This window comes from Neofelis nebulosa, chromosome 4 (assembly GCF_028018385.1).
Source record: "Neofelis nebulosa isolate mNeoNeb1 chromosome 4, mNeoNeb1.pri, whole genome shotgun sequence".
NCBI classification, from domain to species: Eukaryota; Metazoa; Chordata; class Mammalia; order Carnivora; family Felidae; genus Neofelis; species Neofelis nebulosa.
The window spans coordinates 140,382,272-140,401,824 of record NC_080785.1 but is presented as its reverse complement, the minus strand read 5'-3'; the positions used below and the strand labels follow the sequence as shown (position 1 = coordinate 140,401,824).

At 43.2% G+C, this 19,553-nt stretch overlaps 1 protein-coding gene across 4 annotated transcripts in view; it reads left to right on the top strand.

Annotated features, from left to right (window-relative positions):
- PTPRG (protein tyrosine phosphatase receptor type G) overlaps window positions 1–19,553 on the top strand; it is a 718,534-nt gene that overhangs the window by 527,993 nt on the left and 170,988 nt on the right. The gene's annotated exons all lie outside the window — the stretch shown is intronic.

Genomic DNA, 19,553 nt, shown 5'->3' with positions numbered 1-19,553 from the left:
TTTTTTTTTTTTTTAAACAAATGCAGGACATAGGACATTGTTCTGGTGCTGTTTCATCCAACTCGTTGACCCAGGAACAGTGTCGTCGTGGTATGATAATGTATATGCACCATTTTACCTTTACCCATTACCACTTCCATGATGTACAGGTAGTGTCTTGCTTCGTTTTGTTTTGTGAGCCAAAAATGAGATTTGGGCATGAAATACTACAGCTTTAGAAATTCCAGAATCCCTCTCTAATAGTCCAAATCAAGTCGCAATTCTAAATGATACTGAGAAGTCCAGCATAAAGAGCTTTTAGTTCTTTGTCTTGTTATCTGGAAATTGTCATTCTCTTGGTAATGATCTTGGCTTTATTCACTTGTTCAAGTCGGTCATTCACTTAGTAAATTATGATGAAATACTTGGCATGCCCCAGACACTATTAGACTATTTCATAGCAATTTCAGTGTGCAGTGGAGAAATGGGGACTGATGTTTATGTTTATGGCATTAAGGACCATAGAAAATGGTGGATTTGAGCATAATTCTCTCTTTCCTCAGAATTCTCTGTTGCTTTTGGTGAGGAACAGAATTCACTTAAACATATCATTGGAAAAAGGCCCTGCCATGCTCTGTGGGAGTGAAATCTGGAACTGTCTATAATGCCATGTGTGACCAGGAGCCCAAAATTGGAGAGCTTTACAGTGTTCATAACCTGGCAATTCTGCTTCTAGAAGTTTATCCTAAGGAAATTAACATGGATATGTATATAGCTGTAAAGATGTTCCTTCATACTTTCAAAAAAAAAACCCAGTGAAATATTGAATAGAATCTATATGTCTGATAGTGGAATGAGTTATATACACTACGGCTTCTATGTGCAGTGGGATCATAAGCAGCCACTAAAAGTGATGTTGAGGAATGTTTAATAACTGGAAAAAATAAAGCTGTTTTGTGCATGGGCTTTTCACACATTGGAGAAATGGGAAAATGTTGGGGGCACCTGAAAATCCAACTTTGACTTATCAATTGCATAAATTGCATATCATTGTGAAAATTAGTGGGCTAATTCAGGTAAAGTGCCTAGCCCAATATTTGTCACATAATAAATGTAACCTGTAGTAATGTCAATGACAACAATGACCAGAGAGATTGCATTGAATGAAGACTGAGTCTTTGTACCAAAATATTATTGTTTATATCTACATGATGGAATAAACTTTGATTTCAATTTTTTTTAATGTGCTTCTAAGTATGTTTTAAATTTTCTGCAACTAATAGTGGGAAACACCTCAATGAAAGAAGTGTGGTCACTTTGGTGTTAGGAGCACCGATATTTTCCATTAACAGATATAGGAACTTCATTCTTCCAATGGAATTGAGGAGAATGAAACAATTGTGCGCAGATATTTATGGCTGAAGTTTCACCAAGACAAATAGCATGCGTTAGTCATTGTCAGTGGGAAAATTCATTGTATTTCTAGGGCATCTGTATTAGCAGCGGTGGCCAAATAGCTATATTAATGTTCTGGTGTGTGATTTGGGTTAATTATCGTCACAGTTTTATTAGGCTTTGACATGACTTTTTTTTTCCCCCAGTAAGTAAAATTTGAGGATATTCAAGATTGGTATTAACTATCTTGCTGCAAATGCATTTATAATATGACAACTAAAATCAGCAACTATAAAACCACAGTGTCTATAGAAGAGTGAAGATTTCCTAATATAGACATTGAGTAGAAAGCCTAATTTGATTTCAGTTTCCTTTGGACATCTGTTAGTTTACTTACCTAGAGAGGCATTTAAGACCAGAAGGTTCTGGGAAGACTTTCTGGAGAAGGGACTGGTCGCATTTGCTTGTTTTGTTACCCTTGGAACCCTTTCCCCCCCCCCTTTAACTTTATGGTAGTTAATCATCTCTTACTCATTAACTATTCTTATGTATGTATGTATGTATGTATGTATGTATGTATTTAGAACAGGTGAGCACAAGCAGAGGAGGGGCAGAGAGAGAGGGAGAGAGAGAGAATCCAAAACAGGCTCCATGCTGTCAGCACATGACGTGGGGCTCAATCTCACAAACCATGGGACCATGACCTGAGCCACAGTGAAGAGTCAGACGCTTAACCGACTGAGCCACTCAGGCGCCCTTCGCCATTCTTTATATTAAAGTCTCCCTGTTCAAATTACTGATGAGGCTTCTGTCTCCTGACTGGACCCTGAGTGAAAGAGAAGAGACCAGAGAAAGCCATCTGCAAAATGAATTAATTGCTACTGAATTGCCAACTCATGACCAACACTCTATATTCTTCAACATGCTTAATAACTGATTTTATTTTAGTATGGATTACATCAGACATCCCATAATCAGGTGCCGACTATTCCCATCAGCATTACTGCATTGAGTACAAAATAAGTAAATACCCTTTATGCCTCCGTAATATGAAGGCATTTATCCACTCAGCAGAGATTTATTCAGCAGTGTTGGCATGGTTGGCACTGGAGTAGGTGCTAAAAAAAGGAATAGTACTCTGGCCTTGCCTTGCCAGCTTGTCGGGGAGACGGGACCTGGGTGTGCGAAAAGTTAACCAGCAATGCAGTAAGAGTTTGCGAGGCAACATACAGTCCCATTAGCATTTGTATTGCTTCATATTTCCAGACTAAGTAATGTTGCAGAACACCGGTATTCTGTTCTGTACAACCTGCTCACATTTCTAAGTACATGGGCGTTCATTTGTCTTTTCAATTGTTTTCCATTTTCCCTACATACTCGATACTTGCTGGCAGGAATTTCAAGGGCTGCAAATTGGTAGGTCCTCTGTAATCAATGAAAATAGTTTATGACACCAGATCTTTGAAATGGTGTCTGAGTATGCACACTTTGGGACTTGAGGAGGTATCTCTTTTACTGTATAAATTACTGGAAGCCAGCTGTGTAGGATGGAACAGGAGCGCTTTGTGGAATGTCAGTGGTTTGGAGGTTGTCGGCCTCCGTGGGAAGTGATTCGAGTTTTGGAACCTTTATGCAGGCAAAAGTCACGGAGCCAGAGTGAGAACCTGGTGCCCCTTCATACGTGTGCACAGCACAGAATAATATTTAAGGTGTCCTCTTCTCAAAATAGTTGCAGTGAGTCCCTCGAGTGGAATTGTGTGCCCTTCTCTCTGCGGTTCTTGCAGAGAAGTTAAATCATGTTGACAGGCGTCTCGAACTCTGAACTGTTGCTAAAGGTAAAGCTCAGAAAAGTGCTAGGTCAGCCTTTCCCAGCACATACTTTGAGGAGCACCGGTCCTGGAAGATGCTCGACGTTGGTCAAGTCCTGGGATATACTATCTAGTCTAGAATATCCTCCTCCTCTTAGAGACTGACAGTACAATTTAGCATCACAAAGGCTCTCTGACAAGTCCTGGAGTAAAAGGAACCTGTCATTTTCTAACAGGGTATTCCTGAAATTTTGTCCACACTGGATCCTTTTTTTCTTTTAAATATTTATTGTCCCACTAAAATGTTTTCTCTATACTAATTAGGGAATCTGGCTATTGTTTTGAATATCTATGTTTAGAGCCTTCACCCCTCTGTGTGTGTGTGTGTGTGTGTGTGTGTGTGTGTGCGCGCGCACACACACACGCGCATGTGTGTATGTGAACCTATGTGGCTTTTTAAAAAGATTTTGGTGGATCTTGTCATCCTTAAGAATTAGAAGGACTGGATAAATGGTCATGGGGCCTGGAAGGGGAACCATGCATAGGAGGTACAGGAATTACGATGATGTAGGTAAATGGCTTAGATTCTGCCAGAAAGACTGTGGCCTCAAGTTTGAGCCCTACCACGTTCTAGCTGTAACTTTGACAAACCACTTGTTCTCTGAAAGCCTTACTTGCCAAATCTGTCATGTGAGCATGATTACTCGTTCTTACCTCGGAGATTTGGGCAAAGTGAAATAATGTGCGGTGCATTAGTACCTCCGGCTGGATACTAACTTACTATTTTGAAGAAGATTGTGGCCAGCATTCGGGATGGTCCTCTGCAGACTCTATCTGGGTGTGATCGAGGCGGTGACTGAAACCATTTTGAACTAGGTTTGCAGAGGTGCTGCCGGTGAAATGGCACGGGTGATGACTGATACCGGGGTCAGCCAGCAACATTGCCGTGTGTGCGCGCGTGTGTGTGTGTGTGTGTGTGGTCATGTCTGCAGGGAGGGGTCCCTGCGGAATGGAAACAAAACCCAGCACCTCACGCAAAGGCTGCTGTCCTCCAGCTCGGCCTCACTGCTTTCTCACGCCTGTGCTCTCTGCATCTTTCAGCTGTTACTTTGAGGGGGTTGCTTCTCCAGGTCTTATCTGCCTTTCTTCCTCATTTCTATCTGTAGCAACCTAATTGCTTCACCCGTTTTAGCTGTTGAGAGTACATAAGGTAGTCAGTAGGAAACAACAACAACAACAAAATGATCTCTAAACATGCTAAGTTAATTTTAAAAGTGACCAATTTTTTATTCCAAAATAAATATGGCAGTTTATACTCTTGGGCTTGTACTAGCGGATATAACCCTGTTTACATGGGATCCAACTAAATGCTTTAGTTGCACAGAGGCACAGGCAAAGCTTATAGATTTTCAAGCCATTAGGAAAATAAAGATTTCTAGGCCATGGTCACGTTTGTCTCTTCTCTTATCATCCCGCCTCCTACTTATTCTGTACCCCAGTGTCCTGACTTTCAACCAGACAGAATTTTAATCTCCCTTAGGTTTCATGGGAGGTGGTATACGGAATATCTAAAATTCATAGATAAACCTGCTATAGGTTTATCTCCCCAACACTAATGCAAATGACTAAAAATCACAAATGAAAACTTTTCCTTTCCCTCAGGAGATTAAAAAGAATGTTTATCTCTGACACAGACTCCCAACTAAAATTGTGTTCTTTAGTTTTTAGTTGTATCAACAGATTTTCAAGGGCTTGGGACCATAGGTAGGTGGGTTACTGCTCTGTGAAAAATGATTGATCATGAAGGAGAGACTCTGAAACTCATGTTTGCCCTTCACTGACAGCCAAGCCCAAAGAGGAGAATTGATATGTCACTTACATATGTGCTTGAAGTATTATTAATTTCTCTTTATTATCTGAGAATTCCAACTTAGATTATAGAGTGTAACCTCACCAAGCACAGTGTTGATGGATTTGAGACGCACTGTCAGAGTCAGAGAGAATATAAGTGGGAGGGTTAAAAAAAATAAGCAACAGTGATCTTTTTAATTAGCCAAATTTGTGTATATTGTAAGCAACTTTTCCAAGTATATTTTAGCTGTTGTATTATCATGGCACAGTGATCATCGTATGTAGGGTTGCTTATTCCCTAAGCGATTATCACATCAGCCCTCATGACAGCTGGAAGAGGTTATTGAAGCTGTCTTTATTTTGAGGTTGAGGGAACTGAATTGCATCGAGGGTAAATGACTTGCCCAAAGTCAGCCTGGTATCCAGAACTGAAACCCAAAGATCTGCCCAACTCTCAAAGACTTTGGACATGGCCATGATGCTCTGCTGACTCCCATGGTCGTGGGACAGATTATGAATCTGTCATGGTACTGGCCGTGCCTTTTGGTGTCATTTGAATACAGTTCAGATTCAGTGTCGTTGCTGTGCTGGCTGCTTTCCCGAGATATTGACCCCCCCTCTTAGGTGTTTTGTTGGCTAAAAACCTTCCCGTAAACTACATTAAGTTGGTCATGGTTTATATGACAGCAAGAGAAATAATCTTCCGCTAAGACAGCAAATGTTGGGTGAATAAATCATGAAATATTCATATGATCATGTTCTCTATGGTAATAAAAAAGAACAAAACTATTTGCTACATGGAACACAGATGAATCTCACAGATACTGTGATGCATGAAAGCAGGTGAAACAAAAGTGATGCATGAAAGCAGGTGAAAGCAGGTGACTGGATGATTCCATTTATATGTATATGGTGTATGGGCGTATCAACTGGTGCCGAGATCCTTCTGGAATCCAGGAGGGAACCTTCTGGAATACTGGAAATGTTTTGTCTTCACCGGGACTGAGATGACCTGGATGTGTTTCTCATGCATGTGTTTCTCAAAATAAATAAATAAATTTTTAAAAATAGAAATAATTTTGAAGAGTCAGAGGAATCCATCTCTGTGTCGCTGCAGCCATATGCTGGAACATACGCACACATTCATGGGAGAACTCTCTGATGCTTGACCTTCTAGTGACACGTAGCAGGAGGCCAGACACCCTTTGCTTTATTAGAACCTGGTCACCCAATCATTATTTGAAAGATCCGGCTTTAATCACTTACTGTGGCTTAGATTATGTTGAAGGAAGCAATGAAGCGGGCAGTATGTTTTATGAAGGTTTCATCTGAAATTGTAAGCAAGTTTGAGAACTAAAAGGGGATGCTCACATTGGCTGACAAACCACTTTCTGTAGCGCATTCTCTGTACTCTTGTACCAACCGAATTACTGCTCTGCGCCTCATAGAGCAGTGTTGGACTTCGCAGATTTAACATCCTAAGGCAACGCTCACGTTTCCCAGTGAACTGCTAGCCTTTTTGAATTACTTTCGCAGTGATATGAAGACCTGAATAGGACAACTCCTGCAAAAAAAAGCTGTTCCTGGATGTTAAATTTTCATCTGACGTTTACAGAGAGGCACAGTTCATTTCCTGTGTCATAAAATGTGGGCGAATTTTGTGCCGTCATTGGAAACCTTCCTGCTTTGTCAACTCTTTGTAACCACCATCAATCAATCAGCCATTCCCCAAAGATTTCTTTGAAGGCTTAATGTGGGAGAGGCACTGGGCTTCCTAGTGTACCTTTTCAAACGAAACAAAGCTCAGAGTCTGGTTGACATAGTACTAATACTCTACCTGCTAATACTCATGTCACTCACTGTTGAATAGCTCATAGGCTTTGAGAAGATTACGGACAGAAAAATTTCACATTCATGTGTTTTGTTTGCTTTTGTTCATCTAATAGGTATATCGACAGTAAATTACATCCTACTTGTCAGGTACTTTGTAAATATTTGTCGATTTAGGTTTTTTTTTTAGGTAGGCTCCATGCCCAACATGGGGCTTGAACTCACAACCCTGAGAACAACATTTGTACGCTCTACATACTGAGCCAGCTAGGTGCCCCAATATTTGTTGGTTATATAAGTTAATGAATTGATGAATAGGCAAGTGGTTGGTTGATTGGATAGAGTTTAGCACGGATAATTTAACAAAAATATTTACTATTCAAAATGTATCAAATTCTGGGGGCGCCTGGGTGGCGCAGTCGGTTAAGCGTCCGACTTCAGCCAGGTCACGATCTCGCGCTCCGTGAGTTCGAGCCCCGCGTCAGGCTCTGGGCTGATGGCTCGGAGCCTGGAGCCTGTTACCGATTCTGTGTCTCCCTCTCTCTCTGCCCCTCCCCCGTTCATGCTCTGTCTCTCTCTGTCCCAAAAATAAATTAAAAAATGTTGAAAAAAAAAAAAAATTTTAAAATGTATCAAATTCTGCGTATATCCCTGGCACCGCGCTAAGTATTTTATGTGGATTATCTCAATTTAACTTTCTCAACAGCCCTATGAGGGAAATATGATTAGTGTCTCCATTTCTTAGATCGAGGACATTAAGGCTTAGAGAAGTAAAGTGATTTATTTGCCTAAAACCAGGATTGGCAGGATTTCTCTAGAAAGGTCAGATAATAAGTATTTTTGGCTTTGTTGCTCAACTCTGTCTTTATGGCAGGAAAGCAGCCACAGACGATATGTAAACCGTAGATGTGTCCCAATAAAACTTTATTTACCAAAACAGTCAGTGGGTACAATTTTCCCAGTGATCATCGTTTGCTGATCCCCGTCACACCTCATCAGTGATGGAACTTTGATTTGAGCCACGGCAATGTGACTTTGAAGACCATGTATTTAACCAATAAGGAACAAATTACGATCCATTTTTAAAAAGGTAGGAAGTTTGCTTTGGCAGTCTTTATTAATAATTGTTTGTTTCGTTTTGTTTTGTTTCTGCGTTTCCTTCCAAAGTCTTCCTTTGTCAGCCATACCACTTTTCAGTTGTGAAATTGAAAGAAAATAAAACCGAAGCTCACCTCATTGCAATAGTCCCCGGGTGTGTACACTGTGGAATGTAATGCCTGTTGCCACACACATGCTTTCAGTCTGCCCCTGTGGGTCCGCCCCGGCGGGGTGTGCACTTGTCCACCTGCCCAGAGGGATCGAGTCACATACCTGAGGTCACACGACCAGTACACAGCCAGGACTTGACTCAGATTCTCTGGACATAAATCCGAGAATCCTTGGCTGAAATTTTCTTTTATCTGTTTTTTCTTTTATTTCTTTCCTCCTTCTCACCCCTTTTATAGCTACCTATTGTTCTTTCAGAAAACAAACATGTGTTAGTGTCTGTTCTGTGCTGGTACTGAGGTGCATGGCGCTGGGAATATAAAATCAAATTAAATAAAGTACGAACCCTGCCTTCAGGAAGCTGTCAGCCCAGTCAGGGGACGGGTGTTTCAACAGGTCATTAAAAGGAAGGGTAGGGGGTGCCTGGGTGGCTCAGTCGGTTGAGCGTCCGACTTTGGCCCAGGTCATGATCTCATGTCCGTTAGTTCAAGCCCCGCATCGGGCTCTGTGCTGACAGTGCAGAGCCTGGAGCCTGTTTCAGATTCTGTGTCTCCCTCCCTCTCTCTCTCTGACCCTCCCGCATTCATGCTCTCTCTCTCTCTGTCTCATAAATAAATAAATGTAAAAAAAAAAAAAAAAAAAAAGGAAGGGTAGGAGGTGCCGTGACAGAGGATGTGTTACAGGTGCTAGCTAACCTGGTGACGCTGGAGTGGATGAGGACCCTCTGACTTGTTTAAACTTTGAGGACCCCCTCTCCCCGCCGCCAGGATATCCTCTGGTGCACCAAGCACCTGGGCTGCCCTCCAGACTTCAGGTATTGACAGGCAGAGGCTGGTGCTGGGGAGGAACTGAGAGTGATAAGTTAACAGGTATTTGGGACGGGCCAGTTTGGATGGGGTGGTCGGGAAAAGCCTCTTGTAGCTGCGATCTGAAGAGTGAGAACCGGCCCTTCAAGGATCTGATTGAAGGGCATTGTAGGCAGAGGGGACAGCGCCATGGCCAAAGTAAAAAGGCCCGAGAGTATCCGAGGAAGAAGGAGGCAGGAGGCCGGTGCTGCTGAACTATAGCGAACCGTGAGAGTCATGGCAGTAAGAATCTGCAGAGGACCTCAGCCCGATCCTGGGGAACCGCTAAGCAGGCATGTATTGTGATTAAGTGTGCTTTTTGAAGGATCATTCTAACTCAGTGGTTCTGTCAGAATCGTTTAGGGAGCTTTCAAACGCCTAGGTGCCCAGATCACGTCTCAGGTCAGTCAGAACAGTGTTTCATCATTGTTGTTGTCTGATTTTTGTTTTACTTTTAAAGTAAAAACTTTTTACTTGTAAAGCTGATTAAAGGTGCTTAGCGGTTACAGTAGAGAAAGTAGGGAAGCCAGTTAGGCAAGGCTGTTGGAGGTTACTTAGGTTTAGAGTGATGGTGGGGTAGGCAGCAGAGTGGAGAAGCTGGAGGGAGGTGGTCTGTGGATTTGGATTCGAGGTATATTTAGGAGGTAGGATCTTCTGGACTTTCTGATACATCGTATGTGGCTGTGGAAAGAAAACAATTCCTGGGTTTGGGGTCTGGTCTGCTGGGTGGAAAGATGCTACCATGCTATTGTAATCAAAGATTGGGGTGCAGGTAGGGGAGTTCGTGCTTCACTGGATTTAGCTTAGAGCCCCGATACTGTCGGTCTGTTTGTAACTAGAGGTAGTAGTATTTGTGTCTTTATGTGTGTTCGTGTATGCCTGGTTGGGTACCAGCAGGGCATGCCTGCCCCTTTGGCGAAAGAGTGGCTGTGGTGGCTAGTTTTGAAGAATCCCGGGTGTGTTAGGCACTGTGCTGAACATTCATTTAATCCTCTTAATAACCCTGTGTCATTGAGGGGCAGTGATCTCGTTTTTACAGATGAGGAACTGAGGCATAGTGAGGTTGTAATTCACTTTCATCCAGCTAATTAGCTGTCAAGTCGAAGAGTAGGGTTTTGAACCTGGGTCTACCAACCTGGTTTCAAAAACTCTGCTTAACCCCTCTGCCAGTCATACGCACCCAAGTTTCACATGAGCTCATCACAGGAGATGCGCGCTCGTCATTTTCTAAGAAGTGACTTATTCTCAGGTTATTATCCATGGCAGGATTCACGAGATAAACCTCTTCCTGGTTAAATATTACCTATACCTCCCCTACTGGGGCTGTTTTGTTCAAGAGAGCTGCTGGAGGAAGTGGAAGATCCTGAGCACTGTTGCTTAAATAAGTAGACTACATGCTCTATGAAGAAATCATATTATTTTCTCAAAGGAGAGAAAGTTGGCCCAGTGAGACAATGATTGCTAGGAACAAACTTTCTGGTTTTCCATTTTGTTCTGCTACAAATAACACGTTCTATCAATCAAGGCCTGCTGGGAAAGATTTTGTCTTTCCTCATTGCAATTTAATTTTATCCTCTGTTGAACTCAGGTGCGTTTTCCATACAAAGCTGAACTGTTCAGTTAGCATTAATCTGTGTCCTCCTTGAGATGGGGCTGGCCCTTGTGTAGACTACCAGGTACTTAAAAGGAATCTTCCTAGTTTGTAGATTTGAAGACCTTTGTACACTTCAAAAATTTTTTTGTATCCCCCCAAACATTACTTAACTAAAGCTCTTAAGTCAGATGCTCCAACTTTAATGATTCTACACTGAAAATAACTATCACTGGGTTGTTGGATGAAATGGGATGTTTAGATGAGTTAATGGATTGATTTCAGAGGACAGTGACAGGGGCATAAAGTCCCCCTTAGGGTATCGAGCACCAAAGCCTTCACGTAAGCGTGTGGTTTGGAATAGGGAATACCCTGTGAGGTATTGCTTGGGAAAAGTGGATTGATACTTCATCAATCTTCAGAGGCCACACTAGGGGGCAATCATTCAGTGCTCTACAGGAGGCACAGAGTGGAAATACCCCTTCCAAAAGGAAAAATAAGAGTATGGAGTGTGTAATTAGTCTTCACTTAGCTTGGTTGCTATGAATCAGAAACGGCAGCTGCTCACACCAGTGTGTTGTGCTATGTACCTTGCCCAGGGACATCTTTCTTTGAGAAGGACTCAGATTTGGTGCTGCAATTTATCGGTTTCCTATGTTTGTTCAAAATAAAAGCCACTGAAAACACTTTATCTCAGAATTAATGATTGATGTCCGTTTGCCCCATTTGGGGTTTACGCACTATTTTTGCCAAATTTTCCTGGTTGGAATTTGTATTTTATTTTATTTTATTTTATTTTATTTTATTTTATTTTATTATAATTTTATTTATTTTTAAAAAATTTTTAATGTTTATTTTTGAGAAAGAGAGAGAGAGAAGGAGGGGCAGAGAGAGAGGGAGACACAGAATGTGAAGCAGGCTTCAGGCTCTGAGCTATCAGTACAGAGCCTGATGTGGGGCTTGAACCCACAGACATTGAGATTATGACCTGAGCCAAAGTCAGATGCTTAACCATGTGAGCCACCCCAGTGCCCCAATTTTATTATAATTTTAGAAAGAGAGAGTGAGTGTGAGCTGAGGAGAGGGGCAAAGGACGAGAGAGAGTCTCACCCAGGCTTCACACTGAGTGTGGAGCCTGATGTGGGACTCAATCCCATGACCCTGGGATCATGACCTGAGTTGAAATCAAGAGTCAGACACTCAGTCAACTGAGCCACCCAGGTGACCCATTGGAACTTGGATTTTAAACGTATTGCTTCCCCTCAAACTCTAGAAGCTATGATGTAACATAGCAATTTAGGTCTGTGAGAGGCAAGAGCCTATTTAGAGTGATGGGAACTACCTTGAATAGCTAAAGCACCAATATAAAGAAAATGGTGGTATGTGGATTCTTTAAGGAGGCCAGGGCCCTCGTCTCCCTGTGGGAACAAGCAGTAGACTGTCAGGTCTGTGATTCATTCAGTTCCATATCCCAGCACCCAGTTCTTGCCATGTGGTTATCTATTGCCCTATAACATTACCACAAGCTTAACAGCTAAAATTATGCACATTTACCATCTCCCAGTTTCTCTGGGTCCCCTCCTTCATGGTTTCTCACTTGGCTGCAATCAAAGTGTCAGCCAGAGTTGAGGTCGTATCTGAAAGTTCAGCTGGGGAAGGATCCATTTCCACACTCACTTAGATTGTTGACAGAATTCAGTTCCTCAAGGGCCGTTTGACTGAGGGCCTCAGTTTCCCTCTGGCTGTTGGCCAGAGACCACCTTCAGGGTCTCACCGTAGGCTTCTCTAGCATGGCCATTTACTTTACCAAAGTGTGCAAGCAAAGTACACAACGTGCAAGTCCGCTAGCAAGATGGGCTTTAGAGTCTCTTGAAACCTGATCATCAAAGGGGTGTCTCTGACTTTGCTCCCTTCTACTTGTTAAAAGCAAGCCGCTAAATCCAGCCCATCCCCAGAAGGAGTTAATTCCACAGGGGCCTGAAGACCTGGGATTGGGAATCACTGAGGGCCCTCTTAGTGTCAGCCCACCACAGCATGCCCTTGGCACTCAGGGCATATCTGTTGTATAAATGAGCAGAAGACCTGGGTTTTTTCCATGTAGGCCAAAGGCACCATTTGTTTTTTTTCCCCCATCACCTCTTTATACAACCATAAGATGAGCAAGGTCATTTTAATATTTGATATATGATAGCTACATGGTATTTGGAGAGTCTTCCCCATCCCTCATAATGCCATCTGGATGCTTCAGTTTTATCCAAAGTGATGACCTTACCCATGGAGGAATGTTTTCAAGGGAAGGATCAATCTGGTGACCCCTTTGGTCTGATATGCCTCATCTTTTATATTTTTCTTGCTGCACACATGGCGGGGATTTGAAGCAGTCCCCACACAGTGCTTTTTGGATTCCGAGTCTTTTGTAAATGGAGAGCCCTGAGCAACGTTTTGCTTCGAGGGAAAGAGAAAGCAAGGGTGAAGGTTCACATCTAATGTGTTTTGGTTGAAGCCACTTGCTCCCTGTGGAAGCAGTCAGCTCTCCTTTCTCCCCCAAGACTTTGATATTGTTAGGGCTTTTCAGTGCATGGCAGGATTATTAACAAAAGAAAGGCAAAGTTGTCCAGCACTGCCACACTGAATCGAGAGAAACTTGCAGCCAAGTCACTGAACCTGAAATAAGCTTCTCTTGCCCCAGGCTTCCCCAGATTGCATGCCTTTTTTTTTTTCTTTTAATTCAAAAAATCATAACAGTATCTGTGTGAAATGGTTGGCACTATAGCCTAAGACTCTCAGTCATACTTTGCTAGGTTGGAATTTCTTTTTTGCCTCTTTCCAGTTCAAGAGCAGCCTTTACTTTGAGAAGTCTGGCCGGGGTGGGACAGGCAGGTTCTGGGTCTCTGTCTGGAACTGCTGGAAAGCCTTTCCCACTCCCTTCTTGGCTCTGAAACACAATGCATTAAAAAGACAAAGAAGGACAAAAATCACCATGTGGAAGTTCCATTTGTCAGGTGCCCCAGCCTGCCCATTTTCTCTCTCTCTCTCGCTCCTGCCTTGGCTTTGAAATTGAGTTTTTGAGAGAGTCCAAAGCCAGAGGAAATGGCATTGTGTACTCAGTCCGGGACAGTTTGATCCTCGTGAAAAGGAGAAATCGCCTGTATTGACGATAGGCGAGGCTGCTGCTGGCAAGGTCCACAGTTGTGCGGATTTGCTACTGGGCCTCGCTGTCACCCTGCTGGGTTGGTTTTTCCAGTAATAGACTCCTCCAAGCCAAGTCTGACAATTAAGTGGTAAATACTCTGGTGAGCGGGAGTAGTGGGAGCAAAGGGATAGAGAAGGTCAGTCGAAATAGACCAAGAGCATTAAATTCATTTCCTCTGCGGCCTTCTCTGGCCACAAATCTCAATTCTCTGGAGATGAATAACTTGTGAATTGACTGGTTTCCACTAACATTATGAATTAACAGTAAGTAAGCTGTGTCAATGCTCAAACTCCTTTTGAAGCGGGGAGGGTGAATCCTATTAGCATTTATAATTGTGTTGCCTTTTCATATTAATCCCTTCCCATGGCTGAGGAATTAGGCGTTTTCTCATCTGTGGACGGAAACCAGTCCCAGGAGGGTGTCCTGTCAAGTGCCAGAAAATAGATGATGATACAGGGCCATACCCTTCCCCCCAACAGGAGCTCTTGCCTCTCTTGTGAGATGCGCCTGTGATGTTCTGCATATCTATGAGATCAGACTTACGGTATGATTCTGGAAATTTATTACTCAAAGTGAAGCCAACCCTCCTGGCCAGGAATCACACTTGGTGAGTTGCCTTTAGCTGACGGGGAGGCTAAAATCCCTCCTTTTCATGAAAAGCGGTACACCTTCACAGAACTCCTTTTTCCTCTGTCATGCCTCGCTCTGGATTGTGTCCCTTGTTTTCTCTCGGACTTTATTCCGTGGCAATTTGGGATGCTCAATGCACCACGACCTCTGATTCTGCCTGTCGTAATCCCGTGGCAGCAGTGACAGTCAGGAGAGAACAGAAAGCATCGTTGGGATGTCCAAAGGGAAAAAAGAAATTTCTCCCAACAGAACAGGGAGAGGCTGTGGGCTGTCCAAGAAGAAAAGCCATATTTGTGAGTATTTACAAAGACAGTCAAGAGAAGAACGGTGTTTTCAATGTGGATCCGTGTGGTTAGTGGTTTGATGCTATGCTTGTGTCCTTGCACATAGACACGTTTCCTAAATTATTGACCAGTATTTCATTTATTAATAAAGGAAGGTGGTTGGTGTCCTGTCTCTGGGTCAGGCCTAACTGAAATGCAGTGGTACAAAAGTAACCAGTTGTGAATGGTTTGAGCCAGGAAGTTCTTGACAGTAACTTGAATCTGAATGTGGTGAGTGGTGACCAAGGTGTTGGAGTCAGAATGAAAGGAGCTGCAGCGTCCTTGCCACATGGCTCTTTAGGTAAGAGCCGTGGGAGGAAGAGGAGAATCAGATTTGAGATCAGATCTCATGAGAAGTGCTTGCCCTTGTCCTGATCGGACACTTCAGCTTCTGAGTACACAGTGGCCCACTAACCTTTGGAGTGGATGGCTCATCACCTCTGCAGTTCAGGAAGGCCATGTGGAGTCTCTGGTCCTGCTGTTTGACACTTTCCTTCACAGGCGTGGTTTAATCATGTAGCCATTCACTCGCAGCGGGCATAAATCCTTTTTCCCACAAGGGGATATTGGCTGGATGTGACGTTTATAGGACGAAAGGAGCAGCTGGTGATGTCGGATTCAAGGCAAGTAGGTTGCCTTGGCCATCCTAGTTAGCAGATGGCCAGGACTTGATAGATTGAAGATTATCAGGATCGAAGTCAAGGGCCAAATGGCACGAGGGACTGGAAAATGGCAGCTGATATCTGAACAGAGGCACATGCAGTCTGCTGGGGCCTCTCTACTTGCATTTCATTTTGCTTCAAGCAGGAAAGACCTCAGGTCCTCGTAAGGCCCTGGCTTGCAGACGCATCTCTAGAGATTATTGACACCGTGGTTATGAATCTGATAGTTGGCTCAGTCCTTATCATGGTCTATTATTCGGAAAGATAATTTTATGAAGATTAGATTTCATCAGCATTTATATGAATTTGGCCTTTTGCCCAAACCTACGTGTCATGGTTTCCTACGTGGCTGATGTCTCTGTGTCACTTGTTATATCTAAAGACAACTTAAAGGCTTTCCGCTCAGGGCCCTCTGTCGCGTTGGCATGCCATCCTTTTGACGATGACTCATGCCACAAAAGCTGCTCCAAGATAGAAGGGCCAGGAGCTGAGCTTTGCAACAAGAGCGCCAACTGCAGGGCAAGGGGATGTCCATTTCTCCGAGGCCATTTTAAGCTCATTTGTGCAATTGCCACCTTCTCAGTATTACTGCATAACTCCTTTGATCTCAGAGGAGAAGGTGGCAAATTTCAAGATCCGGGAAAACTCCTCGTGTGGCTTTCAAAGGAGCAGTGTATTATGAAACTGAGTGGATGTCAAATAAAACATAAATTTGAATCTTTTGAAATTTGAGCTCAAGTAGGTATTACTTTTAGAGCCAAGCACATTGACAAGTTCAGGGATGAAACTGCTGTTGTTTGACATTCATTTAAATTTGAGTGTTTGGGTCAAGTTGTTGCCCAGTCACATCCATCCTTCTTGAATGTTGCATTTGTACCCAACATTATACTCTAAGCTTTACACATTTAATCCTTAAGACAGCATTAGGAAATTGTAACCCCATTTTATAGGTGAGGACACTGACGCTCTAAGCGTTCATCCCTGACTCAAAATTTCATTGTTTTCCCCCACCCTCTGGCCTCCTCTACTCTGGAGGAGTCCAGGATGTAAATATGGGTTGCTCAAACAGCCTTCTTCACCGTAGGCATATTTCAGAGCTATCCAAATTGCTTAGCTTGTGTTCATGATTTTTTTTTTTTAAGTGGCAAATTGATTGAAACAGTAAATGGAAGTGATTATTTCAGACAGGGTTGTGCCTTTACTGGAACAAACCCACTTATTAGCATGCTATTTGGATTCCCACCCTGAGCTTTAGAACCAACACATAGACTGGAGAGTGAGCTCAGTATTACTAGTAAGTTATTTGGACCAGACAATGATCTCCATTTTCTCTCCCTTTCTCCTGATCTATTTTTCTTAACCCCAGCCATGGAAACTAGCATGTTTCCATGGGGGCTGTGGAGGCAAATGGGCATTGTAGGTTTTCTCATTTATAGGGTTACTTAGAATATAGGGTTAGGCCCTGGAACTTGAATGGGATCTGACTTGAGTAGAGATACTGTAGTCAGAAGTGGTCAGAAAGTCAACCTGGATTAGGTTGCCTCGTTATTTTCCTCTTGCATGAGCTACAAATGTTATTGGTGAGTGGAAGAAATGGGGGGCTAGAGCTTTCTCTGAGCTTTCTTTTCATGAAATAAGACTGAATGCATTAAAGGGTCCCCCAACAATAAAACATCCCCCCACAGTTGGGATTGAAAATCAAAAGCATCTGAAATGTTGCCCTGGTAGAGGAGGGGTAACACAGTTTTGGAGAAGCACATGAGTTGATTGGGTTAACAGCCAATGCTGTGTCTTGGTATGTGGAGTCTCATTGAGAAACCTTTATGACAAACCAGAAGCAGAGTATATTGGTCAAGAAAATTATTGGTCAGGTGCCTGGATGGCTCAGTCGGTTGAGTGTCAAGCTCTTGATTTCGGCTCAGGTCATGATCTCACAGTTCATGGGATCGAGGCCCGGGTCTGACTCTGTGCTGACAACATGGAGCCTACTTGGGATTCTCTCCCTCCCTCCCTCCCTCCCTCTCTTTGCCCCTCCCCCCACCCTCTCAAAATAAACAAATGAACATTAAAAAAAATAAGAAAATTCTTGGTTTCTTAGTCTGTCCCAAATCCTCCACCTCTGTACACACTCGGAAACCCTAACAGTTATTTTATGCTGTAACAAATGATCCCAACTAATTAAAACAACAATTATTTTATTGCTTTATGGTTCTGTAGGTTAGCTGGGCAGTTTATCTGGTTGGGACCAGCTCGGGTGGTCTCTGGAGCCTTCAGGTAGTTCATGTGAGGGTGGATAGTCTGGGAGAGACTCACTGTCCTATCTGATAGTTGGCAAGCTGGCTAGTCTAGAACTACCTCAGTGGGGACGGCCTATCTGCCCCATGTCATCTTGTCCTCTGAGAGTCTAGCTTGGGATTCTTCACCTGGTGGTCTCGAAATTTCAGAGTCACAAGAGAGGTTAAAACTCTACATGCAAGCCCTGTGGAAGCTGCTCCCTATACAGGCTCGCTCATGTCCCATTGGCCAAAGCAAGTCACGGGGTCAAGCCCAGTTTCAAAGAGTGGAGAAGTTGGTATACACTCGTGATGGGAGGAGTGGCCAAGTCAGATTGCAAAGGTGCATGTGACAGGCATGACACAAGTTTGTGGCCCTTTTGCCATTTCCCACAGATATTAGGGTAACTACGGGTGGTTGAGGTAGCATAAACTTCTCTACCAGCCTAAATCTGGAGGAGGAGAAGGAAGACCATGTTTTTGTCTATAACTTCAATTTGATATGAGATAGTTCTCTCCACTCCTATTTATTCTTTCACTTCTAAAATTTGGCCACATTTACCAGTAGACTCTCTTATCTTGCATTCTTGAGTTGTGATTCCAGTTTTGAGCATCTTTGTAAAATGTTGGTAAGTATTTGCTGTGGTGTCAATATGAGGTCTTCATTTTGGTGTCTTTTTTTGTGGATGTTTACCTCTCAAGAATGCTTTGTGCTCAACCAATCTGTCAAACCTTTGGCTAGAGCTTCCTGTTAGGCAATTCGGAGATACGCTAATGGTAACTCCCAGAATTCCACCTTTGTGACCTGGTATACTGGATTCCTATTCACTGATCCTTTCTGAAGTGTCTGTAGTGTTTACGGTGTAGTACCAAACTCCGCCTCACTTTATTAGTCCATAAATGTGACACCATACATAATGACACCTGTGTTTTAATTTCACCGTAACTCCAGGCTCCTGTCATCAATATGTAATGACATATTAATCACTGTTAACTCACAGTGCCTGCAACTAGACATTGCCCCATTATGCCCCATTGACATCTTGGGGCAGATAATTCTGTGCTGTGGGGGGGCTATTCGGAATGCTATGGAATTTTTGGCAGCAGCCTTGCCTCTAACCACGTGATGCTGGTAGCCCCTCTTCTTCATCCCTACTTATGACAACCGACAATGTCTGCAGACGTGGCTCAGTGACCTCAGGATGGGTGTGGGCAGTGGGAGATAGGTAAAATCACCTCCAGGTGAGAACCACTGTGCTAATGTGGAGATGCTGAAGCAGAAAACAGAAGGAAACGTGTGAAGTGTGGGTATTGTCCGAGAGGACACTAGGAGTGGCAGTCCAGTGGATGATTTGTTAACAGGGAGAAGGAATGTGGGAGGTTTTCATTTACCCTAAAGTTTTGACCTCCGATGACCCTAAATTAACTAGGAAACATCCAGTTGGGTCTCGCTACACCTTGAAAGATTCACCAATATCTGAACTTCATTATGTTAGAAGTGGGTTAAATATAAATACCCATCTGGGGGCGCCTGGGTGGCTCATTCGGTTAAGCATCCAACTTCAGCTCGTGTCATGATCTTACAGTTCGTGGGTTCGAGCCCCGCGTCGGGCTCTGCGCTGATGCTTGGAGCCTGGAGCTGCTTCGGATTCCGTGTCTCCCTGTCTCTCTGCTCCTCCCCTGCTCACTCTCTCTCTCTCTCTCTCAAAAATAAATAAACATTAAAAATAACTAAAAATATAAATACCATTTCTGAAAAAAAAAACTCAGGAGATAGGGTGACCATACAGATAAGGGATTTTGGAAAAGTTAAACACACACTCTAAACACACACTCTAAAAAGTATAGAGAAAATTGTATCATGACCCGTTTGATACTCATCACCTAAGGTCATCAATGATTGATTG